Here is a 21,870-nt window from a genome sequence, read left to right as displayed (position 1 = left end):
TCCAGTGTATGTACCAGTGCATGTATGCCCAGTATCTGTACCTGTGTGTAACTGTAGTTTCTGAAAAATTACTTACCATAAGATGTCCAGGGACATCACAGCATAGCTTCAGTGCATTGGAAATATCTAGATGCTGAAATGTTGGGACCCTATTTTGAAAAAAAAATTGGTGCATGAAATTTAGAAAACTAATAATTAGCACCAACATTAAAATAATAGTATTCCTATTTAATAAATAAACCTATTTCCCTCCCTCCAAACAGCCCCAGTAATAAATTAAATAGCATTTAACGTTTAATAAATATAACCATTTCCCACAAGGCCCGGAGCTGCGATAAGAAGCGGTCATTCCAGATGCCCCGCCTACCGGAAGTCCTATCCAGAATTATTTAATAGTAATGCTGTAAACTGGCATTGCTTATTCTACTTTGGAGGCACCACCCCAGCGGCATCAACAACAGCAACAAAGGTACATGGAGCATGTGTACAGGTCAAGGGTAAACCATTTTGGGTGTGTCCAGAGAGGAGACATCGGTTCAGGTTTCCACCTCATGTCATCATAGAAACTGAAGATTATGCGGGTGTCCTTGAGCCTATGATCGGAATCCGAAAAACAATACAAATGCTGACTAAATTTGTCCCTGTGTTACATTTCTATGCATCTTGCTCATTCCAAACCACAGCAGGTGGGGTGTTGGGAATGTCCCAGAGTGCTTTTAGTCACGTACTAAAATGGGTACTACGGGCATTCCTTTCATACATCACACACTTATTAATTTGCAATGCGATGAGGAATGATTCATGGTATCATTTACCAGTGCTTTCTGTTTATAGAAATCTGGATTTTCTTCTGCGAGCCAAGTGCGTGAGGATAAAAATATTTTTGTAAAGAGGTCTATTCAAACTATCTTCCAGGGAGATACAAATAAACATCTTAGGAGTCAAAGGGAAACTAGGGACCGTATCACCAATACAATCCCACACCTTAGACCAGAAGGCATGCACCCCCCTGACACTCCAACAACAGATGCCAAAAGTCACACCCCAACTTTCACGAGTCGCGGCGGTGCCCCAGGCCACTGCGACTCTCCGTGTCCGCAGGAAGTGTCCTCACCGTCTCCATGATGACCGGGACATCACTTCATGTTTCATCCTGGTCGTTGCCTAGACAATGGTCGGGATGCTGTGAGAGATAGCGACGTGTCCCGGCATTAGGGGCAGCCGGGCACGTGCGCAAGCACTGGAAATAATTAATTAATCAGCTCCTGGGGCTTATTAACATGCTGGCCTCTCTGTTTTGCCATTGGTCAGTGTCTGTATATAAAGCAGGGGGGCTTAGCCTCCCTGCCGGTTATAGTTCCAGTTTTCTGTGTCTTAGCCTGCTCCTGTGCTTGTACCTGTATTTCTATTGGACTTCCCGTGTATGACCTTAGGCTTTGTTCTTTGGATTTTGATTCTTGCCTGTTGCCCTGACCCTTGCTTCGTTTCTGGATTATCTGTCACGACTGTTAGTGGGTGTATGACTGGTAGAAGGTACCTGCTGTTGTTGGCGCAACTCAGAGGAAGGCGCGGAGTCTAACGTGCCCCTGGTATTCACCAGGAACCCCCGCAAGGAAGTATGGACTCCGCTGCAGGGACACGCAGGTCGCGGTCCTTCCTAGAGTCCACAGCGAGATACAAGGGGGTGTCAGACAGGCCGGTTCAGCAACGTTCAGGTAGAGGAGGTACAAAAGGGAAATCCAGAAGAATGGTGAGGCAAGCCGAGTCGGTAATCTTCAGGGAGCGCAGTACAAAGGCAGAATCCAGATAGGGGTGGTCAAACGGTCCGGGTCAAAAGGGTCACAGGCAGCACGAGGAAGGTCAGGAACAATATAGCAACTGGTACACAGAAACGCTGGAGGCAGGAAGACCTGATACTCTGGCACTGACTAGAGGACAGGAAGGGGTTTAAATAATGTGAGGATCCAATCAGCTTCAGCGCTGAGCGCTGTCATGCCTGCCGCCGGGAATACATAGCGTCCCGTTGCCTAGCAACGGGGCGCGTCATACTGCGAGGGAAATGGATGGCAGGGGGAATCCGGAAATGACGCGTCTGGTTGCCTAGCAACCAGATGCGCGATCACACAGTCAGGCGGCCGTGCGGACGGCGCCTGACAGTATACCCTCCTCCTCCTCCTCCTGTTTGAAGGAACTTTTTAAGAATTCTAGGAGCGTGAAGGTCCTGCTTGTCCACCCATGATCTCTCCTCTGGGCCAAATCCTTTCCAATGGACCAGAAATTGCTGTTTGCCACGAAGAATGCGAGAGGCCAAGATCCGACTGACTTCGAATTCAGTTCCATAAGAGGTTTGTATTGGTGGGGGACGACCGGGAGGTCGATAGAATTTATTGAGTACCAGTGGTCGTAGTAATGAGACATGAAAAGTATTATGACATCTCAGAGAAGGAGGAAGTTTCAATTTGAAGCATACAGGATTAATGACTTGCATGATGGTGTACGGGCCAATAAATCGAGGAGCCATCTTCATAGAAGGAACCTTTAGTCTTAGGTCCCGGGTGGATAGCCATACCTGGTCTCCCACCTTTAAGAGAGGAGTGGCCCTCCGATGACGATCTGCAAAGATCTTGTGATGCTGAGTAGCCTTGAGTAAAGCCGTCTTAGTCTTAGCCCAAATGAGAGAAAATTCCCGATAAAGAGTATCTACGGCTGGAACCGGTGAAGAGGATACTGGAAAAGGATCCGGAAACACAGGGTGACTTCCGTATACAATAAAGAACGGAGAGAATCCGGTAGACTCATGAATGTGTTGATTATGGGAGAACTCCGCCCAAGGAAGGAATTGAGACCATTTATTCTGGTTGTCGGAGGTAAAACAGCGGAGGAATGTCTCGAGATCCTGATTGATTCGCTCCGTCTGTCCGTTGGTTTGCGGATGGTATCCCGAAGAGAATTTCAATTCTATGTTTACTCTCTTACAAAAGGTTCTCCAAAACTGGGATGTAAATTGGACTCCGCGGTCCGAAATGATCTCCTTCGGGCAACCATGTAGTCTGAATATCTCCTTGATAAAGATATCTGCCAGACGACTGGCCGTGGGCAGTCCAGTTAGAGGAATAAAATGTGCCATCTTCGAAAATCGATCAATAACCACCCAGATAGTGGTAAACCCTGCACTGAGGGGTAGGTCTGTGATAAAATCCATGGCCACACTTTCCCAAGGAGCATCGGGGATAGGAAGTGGACGAAGAAGGCCTGCCGGGACTCTTCTACAAGTTTTGTGTTGAGCACAAGTAGTGCAGGAAGCAATAAATCTCTCAACATCGGCACGTACATTAGGCCACCAGAAGCGTCGGCAAAGCAGCGATGTTGTCTTCTTTATTCCAGCATGGCCGGCAATGCGGGATGAATGAGCCCACTGCAGGGTCTTGAACCGGAGATGGGGTTCCACAAATGACCGGCCTGGAGGAGGAGAGGACGTTTTGGTCCTAGTAAGGGCTACGATATTAGAAGGATCAATAATATGCTGCGGAACCAATGGTCTTAAACGATCGGAATCGTCAAATGAGCGAGATAATGCATCGGCACGTCCATTCTTGGCTCCCGGGCAGAATGTGAGTTTCATGTCAAATCGAGCAAAGAAGGATGCCCAGCGGGCTTGCCGAGGATTAAGGCAACGAGCCTCTTGAATGAACACTAGATTCCGATGGTCGGTAAACACAGTAACAGGAAATATAGCCCCCTCCAACAGATGTCGCCACTCCTCCAGAGCCGCCTTGATGGCCAGTAATTCCTTGTCCCCTATTCCATAATTACATTCGCTTGGAAGAAATCGTCTGGAGAAAAACCCACACGGGTTGTGTGAGCCAGCCGGAGACTCTTGAAAAAGCACCGCCCCAATGCCTACTGAGGATGCATCTACCTCTAGGAAGAAAGGTCGTTCTTGATCTGGCTGGGACAGAACTGGGGCTGAAGAGAATGCTTTCTTTAACGTTATGAAGGCAGACATGGCCTCCGAAGACCAGACCCTAGGGTTGGCAGTCTTCCTGGTTAACGCTGTAATGGGGGCTATAATGGTGGAGAATCCCTGAATAAATTGGCGATAATAGTTTGCAAAGCCGATGAACCTTTGAATAGCTTTAAGGCCTTGTGGCTGAGGCCAGTCCAGAATAGCTGACACCTTGGTGGGATCCATACAAAGACCTTGACTCGACACGATGAAACCAAGAAAAGATACCTGACTAATCTCAAACACACATTTCTCCAGCTTGCAATAGAGGTGGTGTTTCCGAAGTCTACGTAAGACCTCCTTTACTTGTTCCCGATGAGTCTTCAGATCTTTAGAAAATATTAATATATCGTCTAGATATACTACCACAGAAGTGTATAACAGGTCATGAAAGATATCGTTAACGAAGGTTTGGAAGATGGCTGGGGCGTTGCAGAGGCCGAAGGGCATCACCAGGTACTCGAAATGTCCATCTCTGGTGTTAAAGGCCGTTTTCCATTCGTCTCCTTCCTTGATGCGAATTAAATTATAGGCCCCACGGAGATCTAATTTGGAAAAGATTTGAGATCCACTGAGTTTGTCAAAGAGGTCGGAGATGAGAGGTAGTGGATATCGATTTTTGACAGTGATGCGGTTGAGAGGACGATAATCAATACAAGGCCGAAGAGACCCATCCTTCTTCTTAACAAAAAAAAAACCTGCACCCGCTGGGGAAGTAGATTTGCGGATAAATCCCCGTTTCAGGTTTTCTGAAATATATTGAGACATGGCTGACGTCTCTGGACGAGATAAAGGGTAGGTCCGCCCTTTGGGGATGGGTTGGTCAGGAGATAAAACAATAGCGCAATCCCAGGGACGATGAGGAGGCAAGATCTCCGCTTCCACTTTACTGAATACATCCTGGAATTCCATATAGGCCTCAGGAAGGTGGGTTAGCTCGGAATGAGCCATTACTTGACATTTAGGAGGCAAGACTCTAGACAGACATTCAAAGCGACATCCTTCACCCCACGACATAACTTGAGCGTGGTCCCAATCCATCTGAGGAGAATGTCTTCTCAGCCATGGTAGCCCCAAGATGAGGGGATTAATGGACCTCGGCAACACCAAAAGTTGGATCATTTCGCTGTGAAGTACTCCTACCCTCAACCGAACAGGAGAAGTCACGGAGGAGATGGAGCCGTGAGTGACACGACTTCCGTCGACTGCCGTCAGAGATAACGGTTGGGGCAATGGGTTCAGAGGTATTTGGAGCTGCGAAGCTAGATCTGCCGAAATGAAGTTCCCGGAGGAGCCGGAGTCCACAAAGGCCGTGGTGGAAAAGGTACCCTTGGGGGTGCTCAGGATGACAGCCATCTGAAATTCTGGAGAATTTTCTTTAGAATAGGGAGCAACTGTGGATTCTCCTAAAACGGCCTCCCCGCCACCGTTTAGGAGGAAGAGTTTCCCGGTTTCTTGGGACAAACTCTTAGCAGGTGTCCCGGATCTCCACAATACAGACACAGGCGTTGTTTGAAGCGTCTCTCCCTCTCTTCAAGGGATAATTTAGAGCGTCCTACTTGCATTGGTTCGTCCACTGGCAGGATGGGATTTTGGAACTGGGGTGCTAGCCGTGGTATGAACCGTTTGCCAGGAGAGCGTTCCTGCGTGCGCTCTTGGTAACGCAAATCCACCTTGATGCACATGGAGATGAGAGAATCTAACTCAGCCGGGAGTTCTCTGGAAATTAACTCATCCTTAATCCGGTCCACCAGACCTTGCCAAAAGGTTGCCACCAGTGCTTCGTTATTCCATTTTAACTCGGAAGCCAGGGTTCGGAATTGAACTGCGTATTGCCCCACGGACAGGTCACCTTGGCGGAGGTTTAACAAGCTGGTAGCTGCAGAAGCAACTCTTCCGGGATCATCGAAGACTTTCCTGAAAGCTTCAATGAAAGAGTTGGAGTTATGAAGAAGTGGACCCCCTTGTTCCCATAAAGGTGAGGCCCAGGCAAGGGCTTGACCACTGAGGAGGGAGATGAGAAAAGCTACTTTGGTGCGTTCTGAAGAAAAGGCCCCTGGGTTGCACTCAAATTGGATGGCACATTGGTTCAGAAAGCCCCTGCACTTCTTGGGATCACCGTCAAACTTTTCGGGTGTCGGGATGCGTACACCGGAGGCCGCTGTAGAGACCGTAACCACACTGGATGCTGTGGATGCCGCAGAGGTTATGGCTGGTGTAGCGGGTGCAGCATTCTGAAATGTATCGAAGCGGGTAGCAATCCCTTGGACACATTGTAGAAGATGCGCTTGGGCTGCTTCTTGTTGCTCCACTCGTTGGGCCAAATGCAGAAGTAGGTCACGAGCAGACGGTTCACCAGACCCCTCCGTTGTCATGGCCAGAGTATACTGTCACGACTGTTAGTGGGTGTATGACTGGTAGAAGGTACCTGCTGTTGTTGGCGCAACTCAGAGGAAGGCGCGGAGTCTAACGTGCCCCTGGTATTCACCAGGAACCCCCGCAAGGAAGTATGGACTCCGCTGCAGGGACACGCAGGTCGCGGTCCTTCCTAGAGTCCACAGCGAGATACAAGGGGGTGTCAGACAGGCCGGTTCAGCAACGTTAAGGTAGAGGAGGTACAAAAGGGAAATCCAGAAGAATGGTGAGGCAAGCCGAGTCGGTAATCTTCAGGGAGCGCAGTACAAAGGCAGAATCCAGATAGGGGTGGTCAAACGGTCCGGGTCAAAAGGGTCACAGGCAGCACGAGGAAGGTCAGGAACAATATAGCAACTGGTACACAGAAACGCTGGAGGCAGGAAGACCTGATACTCTGGCACTGACTAGAGGACAGGAAGGGGTTTAAATAATGTGAGGATCCAATCAGCTTCAGCGCTGAGCGCTGTCATGCCTGCCGCCGGGAATACATAGCGTCCCGTTGCCTAGCAACGGGGCGCGTCATACTGCGAGGGAAATGGATGGCAGGGGGAATCCGGAAATGACGCGTCTGGTTGCCTAGCAACCAGACGCGCGATCACACAGTCAGGCGGCCGTGCGGACGGCGCCTGACATTATCCCTGTCTGCCGCCAGTCCTGACCTCTTGTCTGACCTTGACCACGATACCTGCTCCGGACCCAGACCTTGGCCTGTCTTTTGACCACGCTAGACTCTACACCCCGTTACTCTACGGTACGCTCATACACCTGTTTTACCGTGAGTATAAGTCCTGGGGGCATCCAAGTACCTGTGAGCATAACGAGCTCTACGGGAAAGGCGGCTGCTAGAGGTGAAGAACTCTCTACCTGGTTCTACAGGTGGATGATAAGACCATTAGTCGTAACATTATAACTGGCCAGTGAAGTTCTGGAAGAGTTCGCTTTCATGGATGAAAGCGGACGAACCCCTCTCCAGCCCAAGTTCTGGCAGGCCAAATCCAGATCATATCCCATGTGGTCCATAACCTAGTTCAGCGTTTGTCTGCCCAGGAAGAGACCACCAGAGCCTAGCAAGCCCAGCAAGGACTTCCGGGTCCTGTAATGGAGGGGTCTTCTGTCCCAACAAGTCAGACAAGCCGGGAAAAGAACAGGCCTAGAGAACGTGGAAGAGGTTCTTCTAGGTCTGCAGATTATATCTTCCAAGAATGCATTCCTGGTTCCTGCAGTAATTTCCTTAGGTGCACAATCCACATCTGTCTCTGCTTTTCTAGACAGTGGTACCACAGGGAATTTTCTGGATCTGGATTTCGCTTGTTCTTTGGGAATTCCTGCCATTAAGCTTGAGTCGCCCATTACTGTCTGTGGTATGGATGGTGGTCCTTTACCAGGTGGTAAAATTTGTTCCCAGACACCACTGTTGCAGCTCACCATGGGGGCGCTACATTCTGAAGTCTTGTCCTTTTATCTAATTAATTGTTCTTCTGTTCTGTGATCTTGGGACATCCCTGGCTGCAACTCCACAGTCCGGTCATCGACTGGAACAAAGGAGACATCATTCATTGGAGTCCTTCTTGTTCTTCATCCTGCTTATGTGTGCCTCTTCGTCTCCTCCAGGTTCCTCTAGATCAGCTGCCGTTACCCTACCAAGAGTTTCATGATGTATTCTCTAAGCAGGCAGCTTACAGGCTACCTCCTCATTGTGATCACAATTGCACTATTGACCTAGTTCCTGACTCTAAACTCCCAAATGGGAGACTGTACTTTCTCTTGATACCAGAAACACAAGCCATGGAGGAGTATATTAATGAGAACCTTAAAAAGAGCTTTATTAGGCCTTCTAAATCCCCAGTAGGAGCCGGGTTCTTCTTCGTATCTAAAAAGGACGGTTCTCTTCGACTCTGTATTGACTTTCGTGGGTTAAATAAAATCACCATCAAAAACACCTACCCACTTCCACTCATATTGGTCCTTTTTGATCAACTCAGAAGTGCTTCAGTATTCACCAAGCTTGATCTACGAGGAGCATACAACCTTATACGTATAAAGGACGTAGATGAATGGAAGACCACGTTCAACACCCACTCAGGCCACTATGAGTACCTGGTCATGCCTTTTGGTTTATGCTACGCACCTGCTGTTTTCCAGGATCTAATTAACGATGTTCGACGAGAGTACGTAGGATGTATTGTCGTGGTATACCTGGATGACATCCTGATATATTCTTCGTCCGTGGACCAACACCGCCTTCACGTGCAACAGGTCCTTTTCTAAACTTTGGCAACATCAACTCTTTGCCAAGCTAGAAAAGTGTGAATTCGAGGTCCAAAAGGTCTCATTTTTAGGTTATATCATCTCCCCGGATGGGTTCTTCATGGATCCCAGCAAGGTCCAAGCAGTCTTAGATTGGGTACACCCAACCAATCTGAAGGCCGTACAAAGATTCCTGGGCTTTGCAAATTATTACCGGAGATTTATTCATTCCTTCTCGGACCGGGTAGCTCCTCTTACTGCCCTAACTCATAAAGGGGCAGATGCCACTAATTGAACCTTTGATGCTATAGCCTCTTTTGAAGCCCTGAAGCCTGCCTTTGCCTCGGCTCCAGTCTTAAGACATCCCAACCTGGAATTACTATTCGTCATCGGAGTGAATGCCTCTGATAGAGGTGCTGTGCTGTCCTGTCCCAGAAGGATACTCGGGATCATAAATTGCACCCATGTGCTTACTTTTCACGGAAATTCTCTGCTGCTGAAAGAAATTATGATGTGGGTAATCGAGAACTTTTAGCTATTAAATGGCCATTTGAAGAATGGTCACATTGGCTGGAGGGTGGTGTTCATGTTATCTCCGTGCTCACAGATCACAAAAATGTGTTGTTTATTGAATCTGCCAAACGACTAAATTCCAGACAAGCATGCTGGGCTTTGTTTTTTACCCGAGAATGTTAAAGTGGACGCACTCTCCCGCAGCTTAGTGTCCTCTCATGCCACTTCCACTGTTCCGCTCCCTATAGTTCCTTCATCCTCAATTAATTCAGGATTGACCCAGGATTTGGGTGCTGCTCTCCACCTTTTCCAAAGAATCGCTCCTCCTGAGACTCCTTCGGATAAATTGTTTGTACCAGTCCATCTCAGGAAGGCTGTACTATCTGAGACTCATGATAACAAGATTGCCGGACTTCCTGGAGTTTTCAAACCACTGAAGTCCTCCTGCGCACAGTTTGGTTGTCCTATTTGGCCGTTGATGTTAAAGAGTTTGTACTCTCATGTAGAGATTGTGCTAGAACCAAGACTACCAGAAGCTCTCCGTCGGATCAACTTATGCCATTGTCCACTCCAAGTAAACCTTGGTCACATCTGTCGATGGACTTCATTGTAGATTTACCCAGGTCAGCCGGTCACAATACAATCTGGGTGGTGGTAGATCGATTTAGTAAGATGTCCCACTTCATCGCTTTGGCAGGTCTACCCAATGCACGAACTCTGGCATTACTATTCATTCGCCATATCTTCCGTCTCCACGGTCTGCCCGAAGATATTGTTTCTGATCGTGGGTCTCAATTCATCACTCAGTTTTGGAGATCTTTCTACAACCACCTTGGCATCAACATCAGTCTGTCTTCTGCCTACCATCCACAGTCAAACGGACAAACAGAAAGAGTCAATCAGTCTTTACTTAATCAATTAGTCTTTACAAGAGTATTTACTTTTATCCTGGATCACATTTCACCCCACCTCATGAATGAGGTGCGCAAGGAGTTAATGAGCTGGAATACTCGTTTGGGGATGTAGACAGGTGAGTGTTGCAGTGCAGTAAAATAGTCAGTAATGGGGTCGATGTTTAGTTTAGCATAATCTGTTGATTTAGTGGAGATTCATATACCAAGGTACTTGAAACTCAGCGTTCGTTTGAGAGAGTGATCAGATGAGGGCAGGGAAGGGAGAGTGCCATGGACTGGGAAAATATTGGACCTTTCCCAGTTAATTTTAAGTCCAGAATAATGGCGAAAGTTGTCAACTGTCTCCTAGATGTTTTCAGGGACAAGTCCGCATCTGACAGGAACAATGGTATGTCATCCGCATATAAATCTATAGTGTCTGTGGCCCTGCCAACAGATAGGCCAAGTATACCCGCATGGGAGTGGATCAAACAGGCCAGTGGCTTGATGGCAATCACAAATAATGCTGGGGATAATGGACAGCCCTGGCAAGTACCCCTTCCCAGACCAAACAAGGCAGATGTGTACCCATTCACACACACCCAAACCGCAGGAGTGCAATGCAACAGTTGGAGCCAATGAATAAGCTTGCGAGCAGTGTTCTCTTACCTCTCTGTCTATATGTATTACCCAGTAATGTCTTATTAATGCTTGTTCCCAATTGTAAAGCGCTACGGAATTTGCTGGCGCTATATAAATAAATGTTGATGATGTGGATGATGATAGGGTCGAAGCCGAATCTGTGCATCACCTCCCAAAGTTAAACTCACTCCACCGACTCGAAGGCCTTGGCAGCATCAAGGTACACCACCTCAGCCCCAGGCTCAGCAACGTGGGCCATCTGCAGGTGCATAAATAAGCAACGCAAATTAGTGGTAGTGGATTTGCCCGGCATGAACCCCGTCTGGTCTGGGTGGCTAATTTGGGTGATGACTGAGTTAAGAAGGGATAGCCAGGATTTTGACATGAGTTCACAATAATGAGATTTAATGATAGGAATCTGGGCAAAGGGGGTTCTTTCCGGGTTTGGGTATAACAACAATTAAAACCTCCGACACTAAGGAGAGCATTGTATCCGATTCCAATAATCTAGTATAATGCGCATGTAGTTGTTGTTACCAGCTGCGGCGGCCACGGACACCACCGCGGCTCTCTTTACCCTGCTGGTGGCGTCCCGGCCGTCACCATGCTAACTGGGGCGTCACTTCCGGTGTCTTTGTCCCGGTTGCCTAGCTTCAGGCTCCTTGCCGCCGACCAGCTGTCAAACAGCCGGGCACGCGCACAGGGCTGTGTAGGCTCAGCCAATTATGGCTGATAAGGTTTAGGAACTCTGCTGGGCACTCTACAATATCATTAGCTGCAAGTGCCAGTAGTTTATTATGCAAGTGCTGGGAGCACTTGCAGGGCCTTGCCCTGATTGGTCATCTGTACTATTTAAGGCAGTGAGGACTTAGCCTCTCTGCCGGTTATAGTGTCCTGTCTCAGTACTGCTGCCTGCTCCTGTGCTATTTTGGTGTTGAATCTTGGATTGATTTCTCTGTGTATGACCTCTGCCTGTTCCTGGACCCTGAACCATTGCCTGTGACTCTGACCTTCTGCCTGTATCCGGACTCTGAACCATTGCCTGTGACCCGACCTTTTGCCTGTACCAGGACTCTGAACCATTGCCATATAGCAGTCGCCTTTCCCATAGAGCTAGACGCGCTCACAGGTACTGGGATGCCCCCAGGTCTTATTCTCTAGTAGTAGGAGCTGATAACCTGAGAACATAGCACAGGAGTTACCAAAAGAGGAGGAGTGAGGATCCCGGCAATGGTTTCAGGGTCACAGGCAAATCAGCAGCGTCAGTATCCAGGCAAGGGGTCATGGTCACAGGCAAATCAGCAGCGTCAGTATCCAGGCAAGAGGTCAAGGTCACAGGCAAATCTGCAGCATCAGTATCCAGGCAAGGGGTCAAGGTCACAGGCAAATCAGCTGTGTCAGTATCCAGGCAAGGGGTCAGGAACAGAAATATCGATAGTAGTAGCAGCAACACAGCAGGAAAAATATGCTAGGGAGTAGGGACTATAACTGTCAGGGAGGCATGGCCCTCCCTGCTTAATATACCAGCAACAGCCAATGGGAACATTGGGCACAGCAGGGATCATCAGCCACAGGGTGCTGATGATTAATTGTTTATATGCACATGCGCCCCGCTGCCCTGAATGCCGGGATGTGGTGCTACTGCAGCAGAGCGTCCCAACCGTTGCCCTGGCAACTGCCGGGACAAACCGGAAGTGATGTCTCAGTCGTCATGACGACAGCCGGGACGCTGGGCCAGAGAAGAGAGCGAGTCGCGGCGGTGCCCGGAGCCGCGGCGGCTCTAGACAGTTATAAGTGATGGAGTGGCAAGAAAATTGTCGCACGCAAGGCTGTGTAGGCTCAGCCAATTATGGCTGATTAGGTTTAGGAACTCTGCCGGGCACTCTACAATATCATTAGCTGCAAGTGCCAGTAATTTATTATGCAAGTGCTGGGAGCACTTGCAGGGCCTTGTCCTGATTGGTCATCTGTACTATTTAAAGCAGTGAGGACTGAGCCTCACTGCCGGCTATAGCGTCCTGTCTCAGTACTGCGGCCTGATCCTGTGCTATTTTGGTGTTAAACCTTGGATTGATTTCTCTGTGTATGACCTCTGCCTGTTCCTGGACCCTGAACCATTGCCTGCGACCCCGACCTTTTGTCTGTACCCGGACTCTGAACCATTGCCTGTGACCCTGACCTTCTGCCTGTACCTGGACTTTGAACCATTGCCTGTGACTCAGACCCTGCATGTACCTGACGTCTCCATCTCTGCTCTGTCCGGTCCGCAGATCTCTGGCCTGTCCCTACTCCGTGTATTACCTCCTGTACCTGTGCATTGCCGTGTGAACATAAACTTATACTACACTGAGTGTAAGTCCTGGGGGCATCCGAGTACCTGTGAGCAGGCCCGGACTGGCCTGCAGGGCAGCAGGACTATCCACCGGTAGGCCCCGCCACATTATAGCCACGCCCCCTCCGTTGTTAGGGAGGAGCTAAGAAAACAGCTGACTCCTGACTTGCATACAATTCATCTTTTGGACATACGCGAGAACAGGAAGGGACAGATGCGTTCCACGCAGGCACCTTCCTCTCCAACAGTAACAAGCACGGACCACGAGAAACATCTTCTGATTTCAGCACACTGGGTACCCGGCCACCATCTCTATATACATTGAAACTGCAAGTAAACAAAGCTAAATTTGAAAGCATCGCAGCAATAACCATGTGATATATGTGGACAGTGATCTGAATATTTATATTGCACTAGCAGAGACTTAAAGAAATACCAATTCCCATCTACTGGACTTGTATGCTATGAACATTATTTTATTGAGATATCAGTGACTGTGTTATATCTGGATCAATGCAGCATTTATACCCACTGCCATTTGCCTCCCAGTAGCTAGACTAGTCCAGGTCTATATACTTAGGTTTGTCTGATTTTTTATGTATGTTTAATTGATGCCATACCATATGTATGTATATAGAAATCAATGCCTCATAATATAAATACTGTGGTTTAATTGGAGTATTTTATTTCTCTATATTAATGTATTTTTATGTATTTTAACCAGGATTCAATAAATTGTGATAAAACTAACATTAAATGTTATCCCACTAATTGAACCGAGCCTCTTGCTCATAGCCTAATACAAGATATAGAAAAATATGAATTGTATTCAAGATAAAAGAATACAAATTTTATTATTAGCATTACACTTGGAATAATACATAAGTCAATGAGCGCTTAATTTTCAGTATATTATTAGTTCGTATAGAGGGATAACCTGTGTTAATGCTGCTCTTGCAACAGTAGGGGTAGAGCGCAACTCCTCCTCCCCCCCCTCCTGTTAAACACACTACCACACAGGTGCAGAGAGTCGCGTCTGGGCTCTCTGAACCTGCGCGGTAGTGTGTTTTTCACTTTGAGCATGGCAGATGAGAGTATGAATTCCGGATATCCAACCACCCAGAGGAGCATGAGCAGGTTAGTAACTAAGTGCGCAGTCAGCCTGTCATTTTAAAAGAGAAGGATGAGCACACTACATTCTTTATATACTACACTATGGTGCTAGCTGTCCTTCGTGGGCTGACCACTCTCCCTTTAGTGTCTGGTCTCGCCTCTATGATGGCTGGCCACACCCCCTCTGGTGGGCCCCTAGCGTTGCAGTCTCCCGGTGGGCCCTTCAGGCTCCAGTCCGACACTGCCTGTGAGCATAACCAGTCTCTACGGGAAAGACGGCTTCTATAGATGAAAACCTCTGCTGCTAAAGTTCTACAAGTTTATGCCGCACTGGTAGCCATAACATTAAAACTGGCCAGTGAAGATTGGAGGTAATTCTGTCATTGACGACAGCAAGCTGAACCTTTCTCCAGCCCAGTTCCTGGCTAATCAGATCTAGGCCTTGTCACAAGTGGTACAGAATTTATCTCATCACTTGTCAGCACAAGAAGAGTCCTCCAGAAACCCGCAGCTTCAACAGGCCTCCTCTGGCATCTTTACGGAGCCGAAACTGAACCTGCCCGATTGATTCTCTGGAAGTAGACCCGCTTTCTGCAACTTTAAGGAGAGTTGCAAGTTATACTTTTGTCTGAGACCACGGTCTTCTGGTTCTGAACAGCAGAGAGTCGGGGGTTGTAATATCTTTACTCCAGGGCGATCCCCAGTCCTGGGCCTTCTCTCTTCCACCAGCGAGTCCCTGCTTACAAACCATGGATGCCTTCTTCCAGGCCTTGGGTCTGCTATATGATGACCCAGACAGAGTGGCCTCAGCTGAGTCCCATCTCTGGGCATTAAGGCAAGGACGTCGCTCTGCTGAAGAGTATTGTGCAGAATTCAGACGGTGGTCAACCGATAGTGAGTGGAACGATCCGGCGCTTCAGATTCAGCTCCGCTTAGGCCTTACGGAACAAATCAAGGACTCCTTAGTACAGTATCCTATGCCAACCTCACTTGAAAGTTTGATGCAACTAGTTATCAAAATTGATCGCCGAATCAAGGAAAGGAAGATTGAGAGAGAGTCATCTATACCTCCTTGCTCACCACTTAAGTTTTGATCTATGTTTCTGGACACCCCTGAGCCCATGCAGTTGGGCGCTTACCGTCTGGATCCTGAAGAACGCTCCAGATGGCGCTCCCTGGGTCTCTGCATGTATTGCGGTCAATCAGGTCCCCTAGTTCATACCTGCCCTACCAAGTCGGGAAACGCTAAACCTAAGCGCTGGTGAATTGGTGCGTTTAGGTTTTCAAATAAACTCTTCAGAAAATTCCTTGATAGTCCCTGCATGCCTAGTCTTCAAAGATCATTCTACAGATGTGTCAGCCTTCCTCGATAGTGGTGCAGCAGGTAACTTTCTGGATATCCACTTGGCTCAGACGCTTGGTATTCTTGATATCAAGTTGGGATCGAGCATTATTGCCTGCGACTTGGATGGTAATCCCTTGGTTGGGGGTAGAATACTCGCTAACACTACATTGGTTCGCTTATCTGTAGGAGTCCAACATGCGGAGGAGCTCTCATTCTTCCTGATCACCTGTAACTTCGTTGATTCTGGGGTATCCTTGGCTTCGGAGCCATAACCCCCTTATTGATTGGAAAAAGGGTGAGATCGTCCATTGGAGTCCAGAGTGTTCCTCTTCTTGTCTGACCCTACCTCTTAGAGCTCTCCAGCCTAGTCCAGAATTGCTATCTGCACCCTACCAGGATTTCAGTGATGTATTTTGTAAGAAGAAAGCCGACTCTCTCCCGCCTCATCGGAATTATGACTGTGCGATTGATCTTGTACCTGGTTCTAAGTTGCCCAAGGGGCGTCTATATTCTTTGTCTATCCCTGAGACCCAGGCCATGAAGCAGTATGTGGAGGAAAACCTGCAAAAAGGATTTATCCGCCCTTCCAAGTCTCCCGTAGGAGCTTGATGCTTCTTCGTGTCCAAAAAAGATGGCAGCCTTAGACCTTAGATTTTCGTGGTCTGAATAAAATCACAGTTAAGAACACATATCCTCTGCCGTTAGTTTCTGTCTTGTTCGACCAGCTTAAAGCAGTCACCATCTTCTCGAAGTTTGACCTCAGAGGTGCCTACAATCTCATATGTATTAAAAAAGGGGATGAGTGGAAAACAGCTTTCAAAACTCAATCAGAACACTACGAGTATCTTGTTATGCCTTTCGGTTTATGTAATGCTCCTGCAGTCTTCCAAGACCTTATCAATGATGTGTTATGGGAATTCCTTGGAAAAACGGTTGTCGTCTATCTGATTGTAACCCCCTGTCACTGTGTGTAGTATGGGGTGCAAAGGGTACACAGTGCACCTCCTCCTCAAGCCCTGGCTAGCTGATGGGCATGGGTGTAAATGATCAGGGGGTCCCTGCACATGCAGGCGTTTCTTTGTAGCTAGTGGGACACAGGTGATGTCACTTTGTGGTACAGTGTAATAGAAGTCACAATAATTTGGGCGCCAGACCATCTCTATGATAAACTGAACTATTTATTTATACTCCTCTTCCTCCAGCACGATAATCATAATGTTATCCAGATGTTATTTAACATAAATCACATGTCTCTTACACTCCATACTCACTGCAGATCACCCTCCTCTGCAGGGGCACTCACATGGATGCTAACAGGCAGGCAGCTTCTTCTCAATGCAGCTCTGACACACGCTGTGTAACTCTCAACTGCAGCTCACCCCTCCTCTGCGGGGATGATGTCTCCTGTGGCCTCTGACACTTCACTCTGTGTACTCCCAGCCTCAGGCTCTGACAATACAGCTACCATGCCTCTTGTAGCAACCCTCACTCCAGGGTCTCTTCCATGCGAAGTGTCCCCCTCTCTCTTGGGTTCTCTATAGTGACATGGAGTTCTCCCCCTCATCCAGGGCACACATTCCTTGCCCTGACACAGTCACCGCGCTCAGACTTCCAGGCAATGCTGGGGGATCCTGGAGCTTCCACCCCACTCTTCCAGGTCCCCAGCTACATCTCTCCTCTCCTGTGTCTCCTCTCTCTCTATCTCTTTTTCCCCCTTTCTGACAGCCCCTCCTTCTTCTCACTCAGTCTCACAGGCTGGGCTGAGTTATCACCTTGGTAACCAGTTTATTTAACTTTTCATAAACATCTAGCTTGCCCTCTAGGTGACCCCTCCTGTATTCACTGAGGTGCAGGTTTTACTAAAACGCCACTAGGGGGGCATTACATTCTCCCCCGATTAGCTGGGCACCCTAAACTACACCTAGTGGGGTGCCTAGCTAATCTCACTCACACCTAACTCACATATGAACACAGGAATGTAAACTTTTCTACATCACTATTGCATGAAAAATCACAGTGTAAAGTGAATACAGCATAGCAATACAATGGCAGTATGAATATAAAACACATTTCACATTGCATACCCCACAACACTCCCAATGGATGTAAACATGTGAGTCATAGGTGTCCTGTTTTCTTTCAATGTACATTCAATGTGGCTTTATGCCAAAGCAATGTAGCACTTGCCCGTGCCTGCCCATGTCTCCCCCCTCCTGGGTCAAAAAGAGACAGGTGGCTCTCGTGGGCCCCTCCCAACAAATACATCTCAGCAATATATGCAGGGGTGGCATTTGACCAGCGGGGTTGCCTTCCCCCCTTTCTTTTCAACGTGGATGATCTGCCTTTCTTTGCTCCCCCTAATCCTCCAGAAGGGCAATATACAGACATCACATTGCACAGCCTGCCTCTCTTTACTCCCCGAAATCCTCAGGAAAGGCAATATACAAACAGCATTATAATTACACCTTACACATTGAACCTTTTCTTCTTTTGCTTCCCACTCAGCTGGGTTAAGTGAAACTACAAGTCTCAGCAACAAGCACAATCCTGCTCCAAATACTGTCCCGGACAGAACTACTCAGCAAACAACTTGCTTCACCTCCTCCTTATTACCCTTGGTCTCTGTTTGGTACCTAGAGATGGTCAGACATGGTGCCCCAAGGGTGTTACTCCGGCTGGGCACACTGCACTCAGTCCCTGTATCCTGCAAGCACTTGCTCCATCTGTTGTGCTTGAGCCCCACGTTGGGCGCCATTATGTAACCCCCTATCACTGTGTGTAGTATGGGGTGCAAAGGGTACACAGTGCACCTCCTCCTTAAGCCCTGGCTAGCTGATGGGCATGGGTGTAAATGATCAGGGGGTCCCTGCACATGCAGGCGTTTCTTTATAGTTAGTGGGACACAGGCGATGTCACTTTGTGGTGCAGTGTAATAGAAGTCACAATAATTTGGGCGCCAGACCATCTCTGTGATAAACTGAACTATTTATTTACACTCCTCTTCCTCCAGCATGATAATCATAATGTTATCCAGATGTTATTTAACATAAATCACATGCTAACAGGCAGGCAGCTTCTTCTCAATGCAGCTCTGACACACGCTGTGTAACTCTCAACTGCAGCTCACCCCTCCTCTGCGGGGATGATGTCTCCTGTGGGCTCTGACACTTCACTCTGTGTACTCCCAGCCTCAGGCTCTGTCAATACAGCTACCATGCCTCTTGTAGCAACCCTCACTCCAGGGTCTCTTCTATGCGAAGTGTCCCCTTTCTCTTGGGTTCTCTATAGTGACATGGAGTTCTCCCCCTCATCCAGGACACACATTCTTTGCCCTGACAAAGTCACCACGCTCAGACTTCCAGGCAATGCTGTGGGATCCTGGAGCTTCCACCCCAATCTTCCAGGTCCCCAGCTACATCTCTCCTCTCCTGTGTCTCCTCTCTCTCTATCTCTTTTTCCCCCTTTCTGACAGCCCCTCCTTCTTCTCACTCAGTCTCACAGGCTGGGCTGGGTTATCACCATGGTAACCAGTTTATTTAACTTTTCATAAACATCTAGCTTGCCCTCTAGGTGACCCCTCCTGTATTCACTGAGGTGCAGATTTTACTAAAACTCCACAAGGGGGGCGTTACATGATGTTATCTTAGTTTATTCACAATCCTTGTCCCAGCACAGTCAGCATGTTAGCGAGGTTCTGCAAAAATTATGTGAACATCACCTCTATGCAAAACGGGAGAAGTGTGAGTTTGAGGTTTCCAGGGTGGTCTTCCACGAGTACATCATCTCTTCATCTGGTTTTGCTATGGATCCCAGTAAGGTTCAGGCAATTCAGGACTGGGTCCTTCCTACTAATTTGAAGGCGATTCAGAGATTCCTTGGCTTCACCAACTACTATCAAAGATTTAAAGGCTCTTTCTCCTCCTTGGTGACTCCTATCACTGCCCTTACCCGGAAAGGCGCTAACACAGCTGAGTGGTCCCGGAAAGCATTGGCATGTTTTTCAGCCCTCAAAGCCACCTTCATTTCTGCACCAGCTCTTAGACACCCAGATCCAGAACTCCCATTCATGGGGGGGTATTCAATTGTCAGCGAGTTGTTTTTTTTTAGCGTGTTTTGTAAGTCCTTTTAACGCTCTTTTTTTATCATTTTCGAGTGGGTTAACTTTACCCGCAATTCAATTCCATTTGAAGCGCTACATTTTTTTTTCATTAAACGGTCCTCTCACACTCCAGTGCAATGTCTATTGAAAGTATAGGGTGTGCGAGAGGCAGCCGCGTTCCAAGCTATTCAATTGTTTTTAACGCGGCAGGTAAAACAGCCAAATATGCTGATTTATCTCGCACCTCCTTGAGGTGTGTTAAAAATTTAAAACCTCTGAAAAGTATTTGAAATAATGTAAAAATGTTGAAAAAAAATTAATCTTATGTTTATCACTAATGCCTAACTTGTGTAAGTTGATTTTCTTGTGTAAAAATAATGAAATAAAAACATATAATCACTAATTAATTATATTTATGTATGTTTTTGATACAAATATGAATGTAGTAATGTGTTTTGACATGGTATAGATGATTGTCTGGTAAAAAATGGTTCAATAAAAAAATATGCTAAAAGAAAGTACTGTAATGTAGATATTATCAATGTGTCTGTATGTGTAATGCAATCTAATGTAAGGAAATGTATGCAAAACCTCCCCTTCACTCCCATAAAATCTCGCAAACACAGTTTTTAACGCGTGGGGCAGCGTTCCCTTTTTTCAATTTAATTGCATGAGTTTTCCCGCAGCGCTAACTCCAAATGGTCGCTATTGCCGGCAAAAACCCGCGGGAGATTTTTATTTTTTTTTAACACGCGGGGGAAAAAAATCTCGCTAACAATTGAATACCCCTCATTGTGGAGGTAGATGCTTCAGATGTTGGGGGAGGTCCTCTCAAAAGGATCCTCAGAGTAAGAAATTACATCCCTGTGCTTACCTTTCCAGAAATTTTCGCCCGCTGGAATCAATTACAACATTGGAAACCCTGAGTTGTTGGCTATGAAGTGGGCCTTTGAAGAATGGTGGCACTGGTTAGAAGGAGCAACCCATGTCATTACAATCTTCACTGACCACAAAAACCTCCAGTATATCCAGACCGCGAAAACCTTGAATCCCAGGCAGGCTCGCTGGGCTTTGTTTTTTACCCAGTTTAATTTCTTCATCACTTTCCGTCCAGGTTAAAAAAACACCCAAGCCGATTCATTGTCCCGAAGTTTCATGGCATGTCATCCTCAGTCTCCTGATCCGCAACCTATTGTTCCCTCATCCTCCAGTCATGTAGCCCTAACTCAGGATCATGGCGCTACTCTTCGTCAGTTCCAAAAAATTGCTCCAGATCAGACTCCTGCTAATAAATTATTTGTTCCAGTCCATCTCCGACAGTCAGGCCTCATGGAATGCCATGACAATCGGTCGGCAGGTCATCCAGGAATCCATAAAACCATCGAAGCTCTATCTCGCTGGGTTTGGTGGCCTACCTTATCTTCGAATGCAGTGAACTATGTCCGTCCTTGCCCGAAATGTGCTAGAAACAAGTCCTCTAGAAACCGTCCTTCTGGTCAATTGATGCCATTACCTACCCCAGGTAAACCTTGGACACATCTCACGATGGACTTCCGTGGTCTTCTGGTCATAACACTATATGGGTTGTCCTGGAACGTTTCACCAAAATGGCCCAATTTGTACCGTTACCCAAATTACCGGAAGCAAAACTCTTCGACACGTTGTTCATTTCACACATTTTCCATTTCCGCGGTCTCCCGGAATACATCATCTCGAATCGAGGGTGCCAGTTTATTGCTCAGTTTTGAAAGGTCTTCTGCAATTCGCTTGGAATTAAAGTTAGCCTGTAGTCTGCTTACCACCCACAATCGAATGGTCAGATGGAAAGAACTAACCAAACTCTAGAACAATTTTTGCACATTTATTTATCCAAGTTTCATGACAATTGGTCCTCTCTCTTACCTTGGGCGGAGTTTGCATATAACAATTCTCGCCATTCTGCAAATGGTACATCCCCTTTCTTATGTAACTTCGGGTTCCATCCAAAGGGAAACTCTTTTTCCTCTGTCAGTGATGCTGGGACTTTTGCCTTTACATCTCGGCTAAAGTCCATTTGTAAAAAAGGACACTCTTCACTACGTCAAGCCTCCTGCAGGTCCAAATCCTCGCTGATCGTCACCGTGGTCCTTATCTATTAAAAGTGGGTGATCGAGTCTGGCTGTCCACTCGGAACATCAGATTGAGACAACCATGTAAGAAACTAGGACCTCGATTTATTGGACCTTTTACTACTGAGAAGAAAATGAATCCTGTGGCATTCAGACT

At 47.4% G+C, this 21,870-nt stretch overlaps 1 long non-coding RNA gene across 1 annotated transcript in view; it reads right to left on the bottom strand.

Annotated features, from left to right (window-relative positions):
* Nucleotides 1-18,206, bottom strand: part of LOC142157744 (uncharacterized) — a 354,118-nt gene extending 335,912 nt beyond the window's left edge. Inside the window, exon 1 of the long non-coding RNA XR_012692601.1 lies at nucleotides 18,140-18,206. This is a non-coding gene — a long non-coding RNA (uncharacterized LOC142157744). The remainder of the gene's footprint in view (nucleotides 1-18,139) is intronic.
* Nucleotides 18,207-21,870: the final 3,664 nt, after the last annotated feature.

Source organism: Mixophyes fleayi, chromosome 5 (genome assembly GCF_038048845.1).
Source record: "Mixophyes fleayi isolate aMixFle1 chromosome 5, aMixFle1.hap1, whole genome shotgun sequence".
Classification (NCBI taxonomy): domain Eukaryota; kingdom Metazoa; phylum Chordata; class Amphibia; order Anura; family Limnodynastidae; genus Mixophyes; species Mixophyes fleayi.
Note: the sequence above shows the minus strand (reverse complement) of the source record. Positions and strands in the feature narration are given on the sequence as shown.